The sequence below is a fragment of the Ipomoea nil genome, unplaced genomic scaffold, assembly GCF_001879475.1.
Source record: "Ipomoea nil cultivar Tokyo-kokei standard unplaced genomic scaffold, Asagao_1.1 scaffold0193, whole genome shotgun sequence".
NCBI lineage: Eukaryota > Viridiplantae > Streptophyta > Magnoliopsida > Solanales > Convolvulaceae > Ipomoea > Ipomoea nil.
The window spans coordinates 1,155,578-1,176,998 of record NW_017616621.1 but is presented as its reverse complement, the minus strand read 5'-3'; the positions used below and the strand labels follow the sequence as shown (position 1 = coordinate 1,176,998).

The 21,421-nt window shown below is 37.6% G+C and overlaps 1 protein-coding gene and 1 long non-coding RNA gene across 2 annotated transcripts in view; one reads left to right on the top strand and one right to left on the bottom strand.

The window, feature by feature from the left end:
* Window positions 1-21,421, top strand: part of LOC109188368 (putative late blight resistance protein homolog R1A-4) — a 98,457-nt gene that overhangs the window by 62,105 nt on the left and 14,931 nt on the right. The gene's annotated exons all lie outside the window — the stretch shown is intronic.
* Window positions 13,522-18,984, bottom strand: LOC109188389. The gene is made up of 5 exons (XR_002055398.1): window positions 18,291-18,984; window positions 15,551-15,617; window positions 14,659-14,801; window positions 14,063-14,166; window positions 13,522-13,853 (listed from the first exon to the last, which is right to left on the bottom strand). It is a non-coding gene; the product is annotated as an uncharacterized LOC109188389 (long non-coding RNA).

Here is a 21,421-nt window from a genome sequence, read left to right as displayed (position 1 = left end):
AAACCAAACGTAGTTCCAAGGAACACACAAGACTCATCACGGTTCAACGAAGCACAATGTTGAACACTTAGCACGATTCAAGACACCAAAACCTACATGGATACTTACCACATAAGACACTTAATTAGTTCCACAAAAGAACATCGGGAAGTCAAAAGACCAAATACCGAGTCAAAAGAATTACGAGTAACAAATCCCCGCCAATCACCAAAATGTACCCCGCGGGTGGACCCACGGGTAGACCCCTACCCGCTGTTCCGCCCGCGGGCACATACCCACGAGGCCCTTTTACCCCGTGGGTAGGCGGCGGGTAGACCCCCTGCCCGCCGTTCCGCCCGCGGGTACGTAACCCTGTACAAAATAATCCCTTTGGGGATTTTCAACTCCAAGCTCAAATTTAAGTCCAAAACATGCCAAATCTCACCAAATACAACAAAATGACTTGAATCAAAGGAATAGCCAAGCAATGGCACACATGAACCCTAAACACAAGCTCTAGATATGCATTTTCACAAGACAATGCATAAACACTCACATTTCATAGCAAAACACATGTAGAATCCAAGAAATCATCATATAGGTAAGCAAAATAGATTGTGTAGAGCATGGGTTACCTCAATCGCTTATCCAACCAAAAAAAACACCAACATAGGCTAGGCTCAACTCATAAGCCAAATGGGAACCCAGAATCAAACCGGATCTCCAACTAATTAACAAGAGTACTAAACAAAACTAATTATGCTCATAAAGGGAATTAAACCCTAGATCTTTCCTTAATTACCCATAAGCTCAACCAACTAAGCTAGGAATCCTATTGTAAACTAATCACAATTATTAAACCATAAGCTAAGCTAAGGAACTAAGCATTAACAAGATTAATATTAAAACTAGATTACTTAATCTTATGGGGTTCAAACCCTAGCCAACAACCAACACTAACCACATGCTTACCACTACACCACTTAACCACTTATTAACCCTTACTAAACATAACTAATCTAATACCAAACTAAACGACAAAAACCAAGAAAAAAGCTCACCATCAGCCAACATCTTCTTCGTCTTCTTCATTGGGAGGCAGCGGGTAGAACACGGTAAGATCCTCCACCCGCCGGTCACCACGAACAGCCACCAAGCCGTGGAGCTCCGTCGATCCCGTCGAGAAGGAGACACCACGCCGCTACCTCCAAGCTGTCATCGCTGAACCCACACCGCCGAGGCTTCGAAGCCGACGTCTCCGCATTATCCGAGTTGCGCCACCATTTGCTCAACCACTGCCGGAATCAAGGGAAAGGTTGCCGCTGCTCACCAAGGTCGCCGGAGAGATGAGGCTACCCGCCGGATGTTGCTGCACGTCTCCTTGTTGATCTTCTTGTCGACACTGGCTGCTAGAAGCGAAGGAGAGGAGACGATGCTGCTGTTCCTCTTCAAGGGAGATGCATGGTGGTCGATGTTTAGCTGATGCTCTGCCTCCGGTGGTTGAGAAGAGAAACGCGAAGGGTGGGGGTTGACGATGGAAGGAGAGGACGGGAAGGGGAGGGTTGCCAGCTGCTCAATCATGCCAAAGCCGAGAGAGGAAGGGATGGTGTTGGCTGCTCTAGAATGGAAATGATACAATGCATACACATACACATTAGATGGTAGGGTTACTCAATGAGTGGGTTGGGTTAGGAAGTTGGGTTGGGTAACATAGGTTGGGTTTAAACACTTTAGGCTCACAAAATATTAATACTTATATTTATACATACATATGGGCTCTACTTGTGGGGTTCAAGACTTATATAATATATATATATATATATATATATATATATATATATATATATATATATATATATATATATAGTCTTAGGATAAATAAGCACTTGGCTCAAAGAATAATTATTAGGGCTTAGGGATTAAAACTCATTTTGGGTCTAGGCATATTTTGTACAAAAATATTGGTTCACTAAAATAGGTAGACACGAGTCCGTTTTAAAATAAATAGTTATATAAATATTTTTATTAAAAATATTTATTATCGGGACTATACTTTATTTTTAAGAAAATACGGGGTGTCACATAATCCCTTGTTTTATCATTTAGTTATGGTTCACACTCGTTTTGAATGTTTTACGGTGTTTGTTAGTATTTTTGAATCATTATAGGTCAAGGTTAAAAGCAAGGGAAGTTCAAGAAAAAATTTAGAGTCAAAATGGACAGAAAAGCACATGCACAATAAGTTCGACGCGTCGAGCCAAAGACTCGACGGATCCAAAATTTTCAGTACGCGTCCTGAAATTGAAGAAAGAGGTTCGACGCGTCGAGATGTGCTGAAAATCGAACAACGCTGAATTTCCAAAAGAGGCGCCGATTTATTTTCCAAATCAAAGTGCTGCTTCCAAATTAAGAGTGGCGCTGGTTCCAAGCAATTACAAGAGGCGGCAACAACATTCCAAATTAAATGGGCGCAATTTCCAAGCAAATCAAAGTTTGCTGCATTAATTTCCAAATCAATTTAGATGGCAAGTTCCAAAACAAAAAAAAAAAAAAAAGAGAAATTACAATCTCGCCCCGTTCGACTCCCACTATAAAATCCCGCCTTGATTCAACCCTAGAAGATTTATGCTCAGATTTGGAGACAAAAAAAGAGGAGAATTGAGAGCTACAAGGTGTCTTTGGAAGCAAGAAGAAAGCCAAGGAAATTTGGAAAAATTGCTTAGTTATGTTAATTGTTGTACTCTTTAGATTATTTTGTAAACTCTTTATAGTTGATATGTATTGCATCCAGGGTTGCAAAAATCTGGCCTAGGCACCGAGTAATCGGCGCCTAGGCGCTAGGCGCCCCTAGGCCGTGGCGATTTCCCCCCTAGGCTCCCGCCTAGGAGACCGGCCACCTAGGCGCCCGCCTAGTGCCTAATTCGGCCGCCTAGCGCCTAACTCGGCCAATTACGCCGAGTTAACTCGTCAATTTCTGTCGAGTTAACCCGGCCGACTCGACCTTGCTAATTTTTTTGCGTTTATATATATATATATATATATATATATATATATATATATATATATATATATATGTGTGTGTGTGTGTGTGTGTGTGTGTATGTGTGTGTGTGTGTGTGTGTGTGTGTGTGTGTGTGTGTGTGACATATATGCACCTACACACGTGCACTATTTTTTATTTTTTAAGTTAGCCGCCTAGGGCCGCTTAGACCCCGCCTAGGCCGTCTAGGCGCTAGGCGCTACTCTACCGCCCGACTAACGCCTAGCACTTATTGCAACCATGATTGCATCTTAGCCATTTGTGGCTAAGTTTTCTTAGAGATTCTTGGGTGATAGTATTTATGAACCTATGTGCCTAATTTTTTTAATGCTTTAATATATTATTATTTGAGTTTAATACTTATGTTGCAATTGTGATTTGTATTGTTGTTGTTAGTAGTTAAACGGTCGTAATTACTTGCTTCATAGCTATCTTTGTGTCACAACGAGATTTGGGCATAATTTAGGGCACACACAATTGCACCTGACTGTTGCACCTTGAGAAAGGGTAACATTGTTAGGGAGTTTAATTCTTGATTATTGCGCATCGAGAGATGGTAGTAGTTAGGAATTTATTATGATATTTGTTCTTGTTTTATTGGGTGTTTATACCACGAGAGTGGATATTCACTAGTGTTAGTGACTGCGAGAGTAGCTCTATACCACTTTGCATCCTCACACCCGTTTGAACCCAGATTTAATATAAACCATAGATTTGACACTAGGTGATTAAATACTTGTAACCCAGGGATCTCATCTTCTCTCTACTATTTCACAAATCTGTTGCTTTGCTTTATTTAAATTGTTTTATGCAAACATCCATGATAATTATTAGGATTAGATTCATAAGAATAGATTAGTAGCTAGTGATTGATACAACCACTTCCATGTGGATCGATAACCTGATACTTCAAGTATTTATTTGTTTGAAAATATACTACAATCAAATTGGCGCCGTTGCTGGGGAAGTGGTGTTCAGTATTAACATTAGTGAAAGCTCTATTCTAGGAAACTAGTCCATTTTTTTGTTATATTTATTTTATTTTTGCTAAGCCATAACCAGTTCTTTGTTGTTGAGTGTGATTTTGTTTTGAATCTAAGAACTTGGCTTTGTATGTGTACACGATCTTTTGGGAAAAAATGATTGTTACCTTTGAACCTTGAGATTGAGAAAAGAGCCAAGTTTCTTAGAAGACAAACCAGGATGGCACAGGTACTAGGAAACCAAGCCGAAGAAAGATCCATATCTTACTACATTGCTCTTGATGTTGAGGAGCATGATAGCATCAATATGCCAGGGGTGGATGCCAACAATTTTGAAATCAAGCCGGCCATTCTACAAATGGTTGCGTCGGATCAATTTGGAGGGTTACCCACAGAGGATCCCAATGCTCACATAAAAAAGTTCCTAAGGGTGTTCGGCACCTTCAAAATGAATGGGGTCACTCAAGATGCTATCAGGCTTAGGCTATTTCCCTTCACACTGAAGGACAAAGCTAATGATTGGCTCACCTCACTTCTGGACAACTATTTTGATACTTGGGCCAAATTACATGGAGACTTTTTGAAGAAGTTCTATCCAATCTCTAAGACTCAAAGGATGAAAAGGGCAATTCAAAACTTTAAGCAACTGGCAACTGAGTCCCTAATTCAGTCTTTGGAGAGGTTTAAGGAGATGAAGAGGCAGTGTCCACACCATGGCATTCAAAGTTGGGATTTGATGATGGCTTTTTATGAAGGATTGCTTGATAATTCTAGGATTTTGGTGGATGCTTCTTCGGGTGGATCATTCACAGTTTTGGAGCCAACACAAGCCGAGGAAATACTAGAGAAAATTGCTATGAATAGATCTAGTACTCAGAGAGATCTCCACAAAAACTTGTAGGAGGAATTCATCATGAGGTGGAGAAATTTTCCGCTTTGACAGCCAAGGTGGATAATGTGGCTTCCATGGTCCAAAAGCTTGCTCAAATCACCCTACAAAAGCAAAATGTGAGTCATGTTTCTACCCCTTCTTCTTTTGGTCAAGTTTTGATGTGTGACCTTTGTGGTGGTGGACATAATTCGGGGGATTGTCTCAATGATGTAAGTTCTCAACCCCCTATGGAGCATGTTAATCTGGTTGGATATAATAGGCCTCAACAACTGTAACACCCCGATTTTTACCACATTTTTAAAACTTAAATGCACAGGAAAACATCTAATCATCAAGACATAAAGCAAACGGAAGCTATATAAAATCGGGACATGTTATGCCACACCTATCTCAGACATAGGTGCACAGGCGGGAAAAATTATCAATTCAACAAATCATGAAGTATCTAGGCACACAGGCCGCTAAACTGGGCTCACAGGCCAATAAAAGATAACGTCTACACAGGACAGCTAAACTATCTAGCGATCCACGTCTAGCGCTCTCAGTCATCTACTCAAAACCTGTAGAACAAGGGAATAAACATGGGGATAACACCCGGTTAGCGAATATTGTTGGTAACCCATAAATACGCGTTAAATATCATATATAGATAAGTATAAATCAAAACCATTTTTGAAACGGAATACAGTATATAACATTTCAAAGCCAGGAGAGAAGTCAACTTCAAAGACTCATCAAAGACTCTCAAAAGAAATGGGAATTACCATCCTCCCAACAACGACAAGACAACAACACGAAAGACAAACAACTCAGGATGCATTCTACTGATCGCAAAGTAGAATACATCAAGACATGCTCATAAGCAAAGAATTCACATTCACACAGTGGCAACTACATGCCACAGTGCCAACTACATGCCACAGTGACAACTACATGTCACAAGTATCATAGTTCCAACCTTATGCCATGTTCCAACCTTAAGGGGGGAGGGTGTAACACCCCGTGTTACGGCCTCTAACCCAGACTAATTATTTAATTACTTACCCTAAAACGAGAATTAAATTCCCTTAATTAATTCCCGAAAGGGGGGAGGGTGCCAATTGCTTGCTATGTGTTATGTGTGCATGATACCCCAGTTTGGTTGCGATCAAATTGGCTATACGGGCAGTTGGATGGGTTGAGAACCATACCAACCGTTAACCAGGCCGGTTGCGATCGGTCAGGTATATAAATATTATATAGGGATGCGGTCCACCGTTTGGTTGCGATCAAACGTTTTACATGACATGCGGTTCATAATCTGGTTGCGATCAGAAATACACTTTTGGGCTGCGGTCCACTATTTGGTTGCGATCAAACATTATGATGAGCTGCGATTCATCGGTCGGTTGCGACCGACCCCTTCGTGTTGCGATATGAGGCAGGGTGCTGCGGGGCCGTGTTAGCGCTATATGCGTTGACCCTCATGTATGGGCGTGCGATTGGTCCTGTGGCGCCACCAAAGTGTGCTTATGTGTTGAGATAATGATTGAATGATAATATGAATGTTGTGAAATAATCTTGTGACCTTAGGGTATATGCTAGTATCTTTATATGCATGATTATAACTGCTGAATGTGCTTGTCCCTACCTGTTGAGTCTATTCTCGATTTTTAAAGCTAGAGTCTCCTAAGTATGGAATATATATATATATATATATATATATATATATATATATATATATATATATATATATATATATATATATATATATACCTATATTGTATTTTAACGCGTTGGAGTGAGTTACCAGCATTATTCAGTGAACAGATATATTTGGCTTTCAGGAACAGATGAGTAGCTCCGAAGCGCGCTAGAGGACCGAGGCTTAGATAGTTAGTTTTCCTTTCGGCCTGCGTGCCATGATGATGTATTGACATTGCTTTGGGGATATCTAGTTAGTATAGCCTGTGCATCTGAGTTCTCCAGCTCAGATGTGGCATAACACCCCAAACTCTTATTTTTAGTAATGCTCTATTTCGGTATTAATAATAGTATTACCTTTATTATATAAGTTTTAAAAGTCTCAAAAATCTGGGGTGTTACAGTTGGTATCAGAGCCTAAGTTTGACCCTAGGATAAGACTCTTAAGACAAGACTTTAGGACATTAAGCTTGAACTCTAGGTATTTAGGAACATAGAACTCAGGAATCTTAGGACGCGCGGTGAGGTTGTGAGCCTACCTATCATTATATAACTTCCCCCTCACTCTATTCTACATTTAATTTAAAGAACTCTCCCATACGCTTATCGCATCAAGGTAAGGGTGCAACACACTAACTCATCATTATAATAAACATTGGCCCTATAGACCATCAGCATGGCACCAAACAGAAGACAATTAAGGACCCCCGAACCCACCACCCACGATCCTCTGGCTCAGACTCTACAGCAACTGACTCAGGTCGCCCAGACACTGAGCGACGTAGCTCTCCGTAACAACAACCGACCACCACCACCACCAAACGGGAACTCGGATATCACTCGGCAAATCTCGAATCATCGGCTACCCATCTTCTCTGGGGAAGAGGACCCCGCAATCCTCGAAGAATGGATTCGAACCTTCAACAAAATCCTCGGGTTAGTGGAATGCCCAGAAGAGCGCCGCGTAGAAATAGCCTCATTCTACTTCGGACACGAGGCCGACCTTTGGTGGATCCACGAGGGGCCCACTTACAGACAAGAATCAGGATTCAACTAGGAAAGCCTAAAGACACGACTACAAGAACGATTCTACCCTGCACACGTAAGAGCAGCCATGTACGAAGAATTCCTCCACTCGAAACAAGGGATGGCCACCGTCATGGAATACCACAAACGGTTCCTCGAACTGGCCCGTTTCGCACCCGAATTGGTCCCTACAGAGACGACCAAGATAGAAAAGTTTGTGTCGGGCCTCAACTTCGAAGCCCGAAAAGCCCTAATCGTGAGCGGACCCCGAACCCTCAACGAAGCTTACTCCAGTGCCGCCAACCTCTATCGAATCCAACTACTGCAACATGGAATCCAGGAACAAATTTGTAAAAGGAACACAGGAGGTGGGGAACCACCCGTGAAAAGAACGAGAAACGACACTAACTCAGGGCCAAGCAACCCAACTAGCCAAGGGCCGCCCCTGAGAAACAACGAAACTAATACGAGACCCTTCCTTTGCCGGAGATGCAACAAAGACCATAGAGGCAAGGACTGCATGGAAAACCCCTGGCGATGCTTCAACTGCGGAGGAGAAGAACACAAGTCCTTCCAATGCACTCAACCCCCAAACTCGCGCCCTACAGTCAGGGGCCAACACGGGGGCGCGAACAATCAAGGGAATTACAATGCCCCCGGAAAAGTATTCGTCATGAGCCGCACTCGATCAGGCCGATCTTGATGACGAGGGAAACTTCGACGAAGAAAAAGTGGCCCAGGAGACGAGGACCCCGCAAATCAATCGGAAGGGAACCAGGGAGAAGAATTCTGCTTAGGGTGATCAGTAAAACCCCCTGTAAACCACCCTCGTAGTAAAAACACTTGTTTAGTTTAGTAACTTAGAAATTATTATAAATAAAAGGGGAGAAGTGTCAAATAGGCCCATGTACTATTGTTAAGTGCTCAATTCCCACCATTAACTAAATTAAATGCTAATTAACCACACTTACCTATTAAATTTAATTTGTTCAATTAACATTTTTAGCAGGTAATTAACCTTTTATTATAGGTTACCAATTTAATTATTAAAAAATAATTTAAAAATTTAAAAAAATAATAATAATACAACCACCGGCTGTCCTCGCCGGACAGCCGGTGGCTGCCATTTCAAAGACAGTCGTGGCTGTCCTCGATCATGATTAAATTGAATTCTTGCAAAATACATTAAATTGAAAGGACTCGATCATGATTTAATTTGATTCTCTCTTTCTCTTTAATTTCTTGAAGATGATCAGATCATCTCCAACTGCTGTGCTAGCTTGTGTCTGTGTTCGTTCATGTTTGATGGACACAGTACAGAACATGTGTCTTCATAGCTTGAAGCTTGAAACTCCACCAGGGAATTAATATGAATCCTCCTCCTCATTGTTCTCGTCGTCCCATAATAGATCATCAACAGTTTCCCCATGTTTCCGAGGCCGTCTCGGCGGCGGCAAAACCGAAGCTTAATTGGTGGTGTTTGAACAGAGAATTGTCGCGATCATTATACATACCGTTGTTGGTGCTGCTGCTGGGGAACAACTCGTCAACCGTCTAGCTGTCCGGCGAGGTGGCTCTATGCCTCTATTCTTTTTTTTTTTTTTTTTTAATTTTTAAATTATTTTTTAATAATTAAATTGGTAACCTGTAAAAAAAGGTCAATTACCTGCTAAAAATGTTAATTGAACAAATTTAATAGGTAAGTATGGTTAATTAGCATTTAATTTAGTTCATGGTGGGAATTGAGCACTTGACAATAGTACATGGGCCTATTTGACACTTCTCCCTAAATAAAAGACAAAGTCAAATAGATTAGCATAAAAAGAATGACTAAACATCCCCTAAGAACCCATGAGTCACCAAAATCAACACCCAATGAAGACCGGTCAAAAGAAGGATGAGAGAAGATCCAAAGGATGCACAACAAAGAAAACTAATGTTACTAATCAAGATTGAACCCTAGACCTCCCACTTATAAGACCAAGTTCCTAACCACTAAACTATAAGTGTTACTTAAAACCTCAAGGGAACACTCCCTTCTTAAACCCCCTAAAGTCCCTAAAACCCACAAAACCCCCAAATCAAAAACCCTTCTTCTTCCTCACTCACCCTCTCTCACCCTCTCTCACTCTCTCTCTCTCTCTCCACACCGCCAGCAACACCCAAGCACGCCATAACCATCCCGCCAAAAACCACCGCCCAGCAAGACCACCGGCGACCACCCGCACAACCTACCTCCACTGCCCGAAAGCTGCCTGCGACGGACCCGTTGCCACCACCGCCCGCAGGCCGCCCGTCGCTCGCCCACTGCCACGCGACACCGCAGCTCACACCAGCCAAGTTCCCACCATCAACGCAGTGGCCTGCACCGCCCAGGCCAGTCGCACCCTCGCCGTCCGAAACAAGCAGATCGCCGTCTCATCGCCGGAGCTTTGCTGGAGACTCGCCGGAAAAACACCACCACCTAGGGAGACCTCACAATGCCGAAGAAGCCTGTTGGTATCCGAACCCCGGAGTGGAACAACGCCGACTACACGGTGATCGAAGGTAAAGCCCTCGAACCCGACCAATTCTCTCCGGAATTGGTTGATATGCTTAATTTCCAAGGGCTTTTGGATACCTATCTCACAATCAAAGGAGATACGTACCCCGAGTTGGTGAAAGAATTCTATCGCCACTTGGTAGCCGTCAAACGGGGTGGCAAGTTGAAAATCACTGCCAAAGTCCGAGGCAAAGAGATAGTACTCTCTGAAGGCTGCTTGGCCAAACTCCTAAGACTGACCCCCACGGGTGTGTCAGACTATGACCGGAAGGGATGGATCGGTACCCAAGGCACGGGGTATAAGGATTACCTCGGGTACCTACTAGGTAAGGAAGAAGGTTTCACCTCGGCCACCTGGCCAAACAGGAAATGGCTAACCGCTGAACAGAAATTGCTAGTCATGATAGTAACTGACAGCTTGTTACCCACAAACAACAAGAGCAAGGACGTGGGGAGCCTAGAGTGCACCTTTGCTGTTTTGGGTTTGATTCGTTGTTTACATTTAATTTAAGAACTCCCCCTACGCTTATCGCATCAAGGTAAGGGTGCAACACACTAACTCATCATTACAATAAACATTGACCCTGTGGACCATCAGCATGGCACCAAACAGAAGGCAATCAAGGACCCCCGAACCCTCCACGCACGATCCTCTAGCTCAGAATCTACAACAACTGACTCAGGTCACCCAGGCACTGAGCGACGCGGCCCTCCGTAACAACAATCGACCACCGCCACCACCAAATGGAAACTCGGATGTCACTCGACAAGTTTCAAACCATCGGCCACCCACCTTCTCAGGAGAAGAGGATCCCACGATCCTCGACGAATGGATCTGAACCTTCGACAAAATCCTCAGGTTAGTGGAATGCCCAGAGGAACGCCGCGTAAAGATAGCCTCATTCTACTTCAGACACGAGGCCGACCTTTGGTGGATCCACGAGAGACCCACTTATAGGCAAGAACCGGGATTCAACTGGGAAGGCCTAAAAGTACGGTTGCAAGAACGGTTCCACCCCGTGCATGTCTCAACTTCGAAACTCGAAAGGCTTTAACCGTAAGTAAAACCAGGACCCTCAACGAGGCTTGCGCTAGCACCGCTGACCTTCACCGAATCTAACTTCTACAACGGGGAATTTAGGAACAGACCCGGAAAAAGAGTAACAGACCACCTGCAAAGAAAACTAGAACGCCAGTAGTGAAGTAGTGCATGAACAACGTCTTTTCTTAAATCTCTAGTGCGAGGTAAGTATATCGTGTCGACATGTGAACCCTTTGCCCCAGCTTAAAGTGTCATTCTCCCTTGAATCCCAGCCTCTCGATATTTCTAATTGTTGAAACTCTTGCCTCGAATCCTTGATTATCCTTGAAAGCAATTAAACACCCGTTATGCCCTTACTCACTCTTGTACCTAGTTTATCCTTGGAAACCTTAAATCGTTATGAGCTTGGAATCATTGCCATTGCTCTAAACCTATATCCATCTCTTCGAACGCTTGCTAAAACCCTACCAGTGGTGTAAACCCCTTGTTTCGTCTAAGTGGCATGAGGGTTGATGCTTATTAGGTTAGTGTTAGGGTAGTTATTGAAAAGGACTCAACGTGTCAAGTAGAGGCGACGGATGCGCGAAAAGTGTCGTGCACTAAACTTCCCTGCAATAAAGGTCTTACTTTGGAATAAGGATCCTGATGGTTCTAAGGCACCGTAAGAAGTACATGTGACACACAAAATCGTCAAACGCCATGCGACGTCGAGAGCAGTCAACCAAATGCATTCCAAGGAAGAGAAGGACATCACTAAGCATTTGGTCACTAAAGTATTAAACAGGGACCGGATGACAAGCTGAACTTCAAGAAAAACCAAGAAGGCTTGCCATTAATTAAGGCAAGGAAAAGACAAAGGTTGTTTATAACCGACTACCCTGTGAAGGTTACGAGGTTGCTAATTGGAAACCAGACACGACCTAAGGACATGCGAGAATCTTGACTAATCCAGAACTCGTGTTTAGGGTGCAATAACGTTGTTCGATGAGTCATTCTATGTATTCAAGCCCCTTTTGTTGTTCATAAGAGCGTGGAAGTGTTTAGACTTAATTAACAACCATCACGAAGAGAATTTCACCACCAATCTCGTCATAATTTTCTCTTCACCAAAGCTATTTCACCATTTTTTATTTGTTTTGACAATGTTATTCAAAATATAAAAATAAAGAAATTAACAACTAGTCGCATACACACTAAGAGCTGACAAAAATTGATGGACAATTTTAAATAGTCCTCGCAAGTGCACGAATCACTGTAGTAATAGGGTGCAATAGCAAGGGTCGAACCCACAAGGATTTGATACAATGCAATTTAATAAACTAAACTTAAAAGAAATAATTGACTTGATAATGTAGTACTAGAATCAAATGCCAAAGATAACGATCAATTAAACTTAGGAAGTTAAACAATAAAATTAAACCAGAATGCATAATAACAAATAGATTAAACTAAACGACAATCAACATGGATTAAACTAAATGAAACGCAGGCTAAAGTAAAGGCGGACAAGAAAAACAATTAATTTAACAATGTAAAATACTAGAGACAAATACCAATAATAAAGATCAATTGAATTACAATTCATGAAGCTAAACAAATGAATCACTAGGAACCAGTAAATCAAATAACAATTAAATTGGAAAAGCTTAGGATCATAAATCAACACAGAATTTTAAAGGTAAATTCATCAAAAGTTCATAGAACAAATTACTTAGCAAATCTTTGAAAGATTAACAACAATCTCATTAAGAGAAATATGCAGTAAAAAGCTCCTCAATTCAATCCAACATGCAGTACGAAATTCCTAAAAATCAAATGCTAAGTACGTAGATTAACCAGAATTCGCTAATATACTTGTGCCGAACGGAGACTTGTCAGGACTGTCGAATCACGAAATTCGCTGAAGCCGCCGGAAAACAACACCCAACCGTACCGACCAGAATTGATCCGGGATAAATTGATGATCGAAATAAATTAAGCTGCTCACTGCCCTCAGAATTAGTCCGGAGTGAAATTGATGATGAAGAAGCCTCCTTCGATTGCCCTCTTTTTATATTGCCTCAGACTCAACCTGTTCCGCACTTCTTCCCTGCAACTCGCTCGGATATTGGCGATTCTTCCGGATCTGTTGAATCGCGTTAGTTGTCGGTCGTGCGCCTCTTCCTCCAAAGCTTAGCCGTTCTCCTTCGATGCGATCGCCATGGCAGATCTCCTTTCTCGCCTCATCATATCGTTATTGACTCATAAATATAGGAAATTATTTTTATTAAAAAGTAAAAATTAAAAGAGTTATTAGTCTCTCAGAACTTTAAATAAATCTATCTAACTCTATAATAAAGCAAGAAGTTTTGCCAATCATTTTTTCCCGCTCAATGAAAACGGTGCCATTTTAATAGCCTAAATGAATCAGTGCGCATTTATTGTTGTTCACATTGCATATCAGTATTCTAGGTAATTTATCTTGGAACATCACCCAATATTCAGAATAATAAATACATCGAGAACATAAGCATAATGAATGTAATCTTGGACTATGAAACGTTTTGATCAGCCTTTCATATTTCCAAGACAGTTCAAATTCGAAAAGTCACTGTTCAGCATCTATATAAAGCTCCCATGATAGCAATCTGCAGTCCCAAATTCACCATCTATCCACTTCGAACCACCTGCAAATACACAAAGAAAAGACAAAAAACAGCAGCGAAGATACCATGCCATCTCAGTACATAGATGAGGTAGAGATTCGGAAGTTGATTACAGACCATGCTGGTATTCATTGGTGTTGGGGAAGCCATTCAGCTTGAACTTGAAAAGCATTGCAGTTGAGGATTGCAATGTATATTCAGAAGAATTAAAGGTATAGTTTTGAGCATACCTTACTTCAAAAATGGTTGTTACCACTTATTTAATCCTTCTCTATCTCTCTTTATCATGTTTATGTAATTTTTTTTTTCAAATTTCTCAGCTTTTCCTCTACATCTACATTGAAGCACAAAAGAAAGATCAGCAAACAAGAGGTGATTATCATTGTTTTCTTTTATATCATTTTAAAGCAGCTCTATCTAATGAAGAATTGAAATAATTGTAAAAGTTTTACTATATGAACTTCCTTCATTTTAAATATTTATGCAGTATAGAAACACTTTAGTTTTCCATGATATGAATTGCACAATGTAGAAAAAATTGAACTCTAGATGGGGTATTTTCATTATGCCTTTCACAATGTAATCTTCATAATGTAGAAAGAAATCTGTTTCTTGAATTGAATCTGTTTTCAGTTTTTTGGTTTATAATCTTTTTATTTATTTATTCTTAATACTAATCTGTTTTATTATACTAATAGTATACTAAATAATATTTATTTTTTGTTATTAAACTAATGTAATATGTTTTTTTGTACTAATCTATTTACTCCTATGGGAATGATCAGACACAAATTGTTAGCTAGAAAGAAGCAACTATTGAAGGTACCTGAGTGCAGCCTCCCGCCCTCCCTAACAGCATCCCTGGCTTCTGTTTTTCAGCTCTCTTCTTCTGAATGACCTCCAAGGTTGCACCAACTATGGATCTAGAGTAAGGATTCCTTTTGGTACTTCTTCTCTTCTTAACAGATTCTTGTGCAAGTAGAAAATAGAATCATATTTTAATTACTGTTTAGAGTTGGAACAAAAAATACTGTATCACATGGCTTAACTATAGACATACAGTAGACTAAGAATTAAAACAGTACCTACATATAAATTGTAAAATATATATAACTCAAATTAGTTGTATCACATTGCTTCACTATGGACATACAGTAGACTATTGACATCAATTCAAACATGTGAACAAAACTAATTAGCTACATAATTTAATTTTTTCAATTAATCCTATATTCATGTTTGATTTATTTTCTATTTCTTTATCTATTTTTTGTATTAGACTATTGGTTTCTGTCACTTCGAAATGTTGTATGATGTACTCCAACAAGGCAGTGAAGATGAATACATTTGAATTCCAAAATGGTATTAAAGCTTCATTTTTATTACCAATTCTAATATCAATATGTAATTAATACATTGTTTTGTAGGTAAAATGATGTAAGGAGAACATTCCATGATCTTGAGGTGATTGAGGCAAAATCAGGGCTTTATTGAAGAATATAGTCGTAAAGCAGGCCACCAATATTGTGTATTAGTCATAAAACATGCCACCAATATTATGTTGACAATAGCTTTTCTCTAACAACTTTATTATTTCCTAAAGTGTACACAACTTTACTTTGTAAAGCTAACTTATAAGATCATTAGAGATTTAAGTATATAAAACACATGCAAATTGTAAATTTCAAAATACAAGTAGGGAATAAGTTTACACTTACTCGGGAAGCTCTGGATATCAGGCTCTCATTTTGAACCACATATCCTATTATTTTATAGATAAATAGCCTGCATGTAATGAAAGAACATTGTAAAGTGACATCCATGCCTATTTTATTGACTATTATCACTACCTTTGAAAACGTGCATGTTTTCTGCCATCTATTAACTTCAACAAAAACACATGAGATATATTGTATTAAATAGAAGAAAGAAATATTCAAAAAAAAAAATTAGAAGAAATTGTTTTGAGTCTTGCGAGTTGCCTGTTTCTAAAATAAATATTTTCTAAAGATTCCAAGAAAAAAAAAGGAACAAGTGTAATGGAAACTGGTCAAGAACTTTCCTTGAAAATAATCAACTGCTAACAAACCAGTGCTGATGTACAGTCTATATAAAATAACTGTACAAAATTACAAATAACATAAAGCAAATCACAAAAATATAATATGTATCTATTTATATAACGATTAACATTGCAATTTGTTAAGTCTGGACTTTAAAATAACAAATTAAAAACAAATTGTGCAAAACAAATTAAAAACTGTGTTTGCAGGAATAAACATGTCTGGACTTTTAAAAAAAAAAAAAACTAACTAAAAAGTGTGAATTTGTTGAATCAAAATATAATCCCAATGTAAAATGCCTAAATTGAAAAGAAAATACTTAGAAGAATGTTTTCAAATCAAAAAACATCTGTCTACCTTATAAAATACCTTTAAAAGAATTGTTGGTTAAAAACTGGAAGAATAAATAAATGGTATTGATTTTACTTTTAGACCATTACAGAACAAGTGTAATGAAAACTGGTCAAGAACTTGCATTGAAAACAATCAGCTGCTAACAAACCAGTGCTGATGTATCTACATAAAATAACTGCACAAAATTACAAATCACATAAAGCAAACCACAAAATTATAATATGTATATATTTATATAATGATTAACATTGTAATTTGTTAAGTCTGGACTTTAAAATAACAAATTAAAAATAAATTGTGCAAAACAAATTAAAAACTGTGTTTGCAGGAATAAACATGTCTGGACTTAAAAAAAAAAAAAAAAACAGACTAAAAAGTGTGAATTTGTTAAATCAAAATATAATCCCAATGTAAAATGCCTAAATTGAAAAGAAAATACTTAGAAGAATGTTTTCAAATCAAAAAACATCTGTCTACCTTATAAAATACCTTTAAAAAAACTGTTGGTTAAAAAATAAAGTTAAAAACGGGAAGAATAAATAAATGGTATTGATTTTACTATCAGACCATTACAGAACAAGTGTAATGGAAACTGGTCAAGAACTTGCATTGAAAACAATCAGCTGTTAACAAACCAGTGCTGATGTACAGTCTACATAAAATAACTGCACAAAATTAAAAATCACATAAAGCAAACTACAAAATTATAATATGTATCTATTTATATAACGATTAACATTGCAATTTGTTAAGTCTGGACTTTAAAATAACAAATTAAAAACAAATTGTGCAAAACAAATTAAAAACTGTGTTTGCAGGAATAAACATGTCTGGACTTTAAAAAAAAAAAAAAAAAAAAAAAAAAAAAAAACTAACTAAAAATTGTGAATTTGTTAAATCAAAATATAATCCCAATGCAAAATGCCTAAATTGAAAAGAAAATACTTAGAAGAATGTTTCCAAATCAAAAAACATCTGTCTACCTTATAAAAGACCTTTAAAGAAAACTGTTGGTTAAAAAATAAAGTTAAAAATTGAAAGAATAAATAAATGGTATTGATTTTACTATCAGACCATTACATTTTAAGTTTGACTATCAGACCATTACATAACTTATAGAGCTTATGTTTTGGTTATAGCCACTATCAGTTCAAAATGACTACCACTTTGATTGGAAAAAATATAATCTTATGTTAAAAATCACTAAATTGAAAATAAAATACTTAAAAGAATGTTTTCTAAGTAAATAAACATATGTCCACCTTAAAAAATGTAAGTTACAAAAAAGGGTAACAGACTAATCTGGACTAATGCTAGGTTACAGTGGTTAATCAGCAGTAAATTAAGAAAATGGTTTGTTAGCAACTATCAGTTCCAAATGGAAGAACTGATGTTGGAAAAAATACAATCTAAATTTAAAAATCACTAAATTTATAATTTACATACTTTCAAGAATGTTTTCAAGTCAAAAAAGTTATTGAATGATACCAAACTTCAACTTTAAATTAAGTTTACAAAACCATTAACAAAAATTGTCTGATAGCTACATTACTCTTCAACAAAAGAAAAAATTACAAAATTTACACAATATACTACAACTACAGAAGACTTGGCCCATCTAACTATCAACTGTGTACACGTACAAACTGAAATGATCAAAAACTGAAAAATATTTGGCATCAGAATTGGGATTCATCATTTGTCAAAATCTGAAAACAAACAAGTGAGTAACCTTTACATAATCTAAAATAAGGCAAAATTGGGAACACAATTGTTTAATGAAGAAATTAAGTAGCACACATTGATAGCAATTTCAAGGAAAAAATGAATTGTCATCATGTTAATGGTTTAGTGAAAAGCTTTTTGACAACTGTAATTAATGAATATAAAATAAGAAAACTACATAATGCAACTATCAGGCTTCATACATCTCAAATACATGCTGACCATCAAAAATTAGCTAACAACATCAACGATATGAGGCAAATCAAAGCATCAAGAAGCAGTGTATTGACAACAAAGGTACAATTAGAACTCTTACTTGATGTATGCATGTTACATTAACAGTCTTTACATTTCTTTAACTACCTTCTGATGTTTAGCCTTCATCTTCTGAATCAATTATTTTTGAAATTGCATTAAGCTGCAAGAATTAGTAGTTGTTAAATTAGTTAGTATCAGTTTCCAACTTAGGATAGGATACATGAACTACAGAATTCATGCTCAATAAACAGGAGTTTATATTCCCAGTTTCTAATAAAGAACTATAATTAAACATACATGATCCACAGAACATTGAACCAAATCACCAAAATATAGCATAAAGGTCTAGAGTTTAAATAAACAGCTTTTGAACCAAATCACCCTATTTGATGTACATAGGAAAACACTAATCTAATCTTGAACTAACATGAACAACAAAATAGGCAAGAAAATCGAAATAATTAGTCGAAAAAGTCAGTATAAAATAGATAGACCAGATAACTTATCTCATAGGTTTTCTGAAATTAGGGTTTGAAATCAACCTCGCGATTTTATAGTACAAGTGAAAGACTGATGTAGAGAACGATTATTGGCATATGAGTTGCTCGACAAACACATTTACAGCCTTCTACAACCAAAAATTGGTCGTAGAGCTGAGATTATAGGTTGGATTGGAGACATTCGGACCAAGAGACAGAGAACGGGAGAATGTTCGAGAGAGAGGAGAGAGAGGATAAAGAAGGCGAAGCGTCCGCTCTAGATCAGAAATGAAGCCAAAATCGCTTAAATACTCCAGGGCGTTGGGTCGGGTCAGAAATTTGGATTGGGTCATAAGATTGGGCCACCGGCTTGGGCTTGGATTTTTAAGTATATATTGTATTGTTTTATAATATAGATAGGCCTGATTGTTTAATTATATTAATTAGCCTGATTATTTAAGTGTAAAATTTTGTTGTATAATTGTGCAATTAGTTGTGTGGATTCTGAATATCGTGTACATTTTAAATACACTAAATCTACACAATCATTGTCATACACTAAAATTTTGTGGAACGTCATTAACAGCACATTAACTAAATTTCTTTTCCGGTAAAAACGATGCCGTTTGGGACCGTGTTCACCAAGCATGGTGAACACGTTTCCACGGCATAATTTGCAAAATCTACATGTTTAAAATTACTAAATATACATTGTTTGATAAGATATATACCATAATGTACTTTTATTCTTTCAATCATGTATTTGACATAAATCTATTTCATTCTTTAAAATTAATGTATTACGTGTATATTAATAGTGTATTTGTTATTCATGGCCCATATTCCATTATTAAAGATATATTATATTATGTATATTAATACCGTATAGTAACAGTGTATTTCACTGAATACGCATTATTTTATGTATATTAATAGTATATATATTTATATTTGATAAAGCTAAATAGGTTCATACAATTAATTAAGGTAATCACAAGACAAGATATTGTTGGGGCAAGCATCAATTCCTCATATCTTTGGAGATCTTGTAAAGTATTTAGGCTAACTAAGAATCTACGCCTAAGAAGTGTACAATCATAGATTGAGACTAAAGAGATTAAACAGTTTGCAAAATGGATAGCTAATATAGGTGATGGAGTAGTTGGTAATTCAACTGATAGTGAAGCAAATATTACAATTCCATATCACTTATTGCTCAAGTGTGACGATGATCGTATTGCTGCAATTGTTGATAACACATTCTCTTTGTTTCGACGCGGTATAAGTGATCTGTCATATCTTAAGAACAGTGTTATTTTGACTCCAACAGTGGATGTGGTAGATAGCTTTAATCAATACATGAGTGATCATAAAATTACAAAGTTTATTATTTCAAATTTATTAGGTTTTCAAACTATATATTTTTTCATCTAATTATATTATACTGTATATATATCATACTATATATATAGCCGCGCATCGCGCGGGTGCACCTACTAGTATAACTTAATAATAAGGATAAAGCAAAACTAGTTATAACAATACTTACAAAAAAAACTACAAATTATTAACTAAAACTAAACTAACTGTAATAAAAATACCAAAAGCCCAAACTAAATTAATTATTAAAATAAATAAAAGAATATACAAAATTAACTAAAATTGTAAATAAATTATAAAAAGAATCTGCATAAATTAATAATAAAAATAACATTTATCAGACTTGGAAGTTTATCAAATGGATGTGTAAAACCGCTTTCTTAATAGACATGAAACGACCTGAGGGTTTTGTGGTTCCGCGCTATAGAAAGAAAGTGTGTAACTCGTGAAATCATTTTATGGTTTGAAACAGTTGCCTTAACAATGGCATGGGAAGTTTGATCATGCAATGATGACCAACAAGTTTAGTATAAACGAAAGTGACAAGTGTGTCTATGTAAGCCATACGATATACGATGATATCACTATTTGTTTATACACGATAGACTCACCGTGGGTAGTAACGATCAAATAATCAAATCTATCAGAAACATGTTAAATTTGAGATTTGACATGAAGGGCATGGGTTTGGCGGATTTAATCCTCAGGATTAAAATCGTGAGAAGACCGGATGGTCAGTGCTAAGCCAATCTCATTATGTTGATTAAATCCTTGCAAGGATGATAATCAAGTGACTTGGACACTGTTAGATACTAACGTACAACTATCCAAAAATCACGGAGATTGTATTTCTCAAGGAGAATACATTCAGATTATTGGTAGTTTAGTTGTATATAATGAGTTGTACTAGGCATGATATTGTATTTGCGATAAACTCTGTAGTTATACGAGTAACCATAGTGATACGCACTAAAAGGCAATAGTGAGAGTTATGAGATACTTAAGGTATACTCGTGACTGTGGACTACACTACGTGTGATATCCAGTTGTACTTGAAGAGTATAGCACGTTAACCGGATATCAAGCTTTAAGGACGCTAAGTCCATGAGTGGCTACGTGGTCACGTAAGCTAGTGTAGTCGTTTGTGTAGAAATTCTCGAAACAATCTGTGAGAGCTAGATCCATGATGGAATCTGACTCGCTCGTTTTTTACTCATGCGTCAAAAGAAAGTTTGTGTTGGGATGAATCCTGGATTATGTCGTACTCAAAGGATGGCAAGTCGGAGTTATCCCTAATTTGCTAATTTCAGAAAATAAAGACATCGGTATT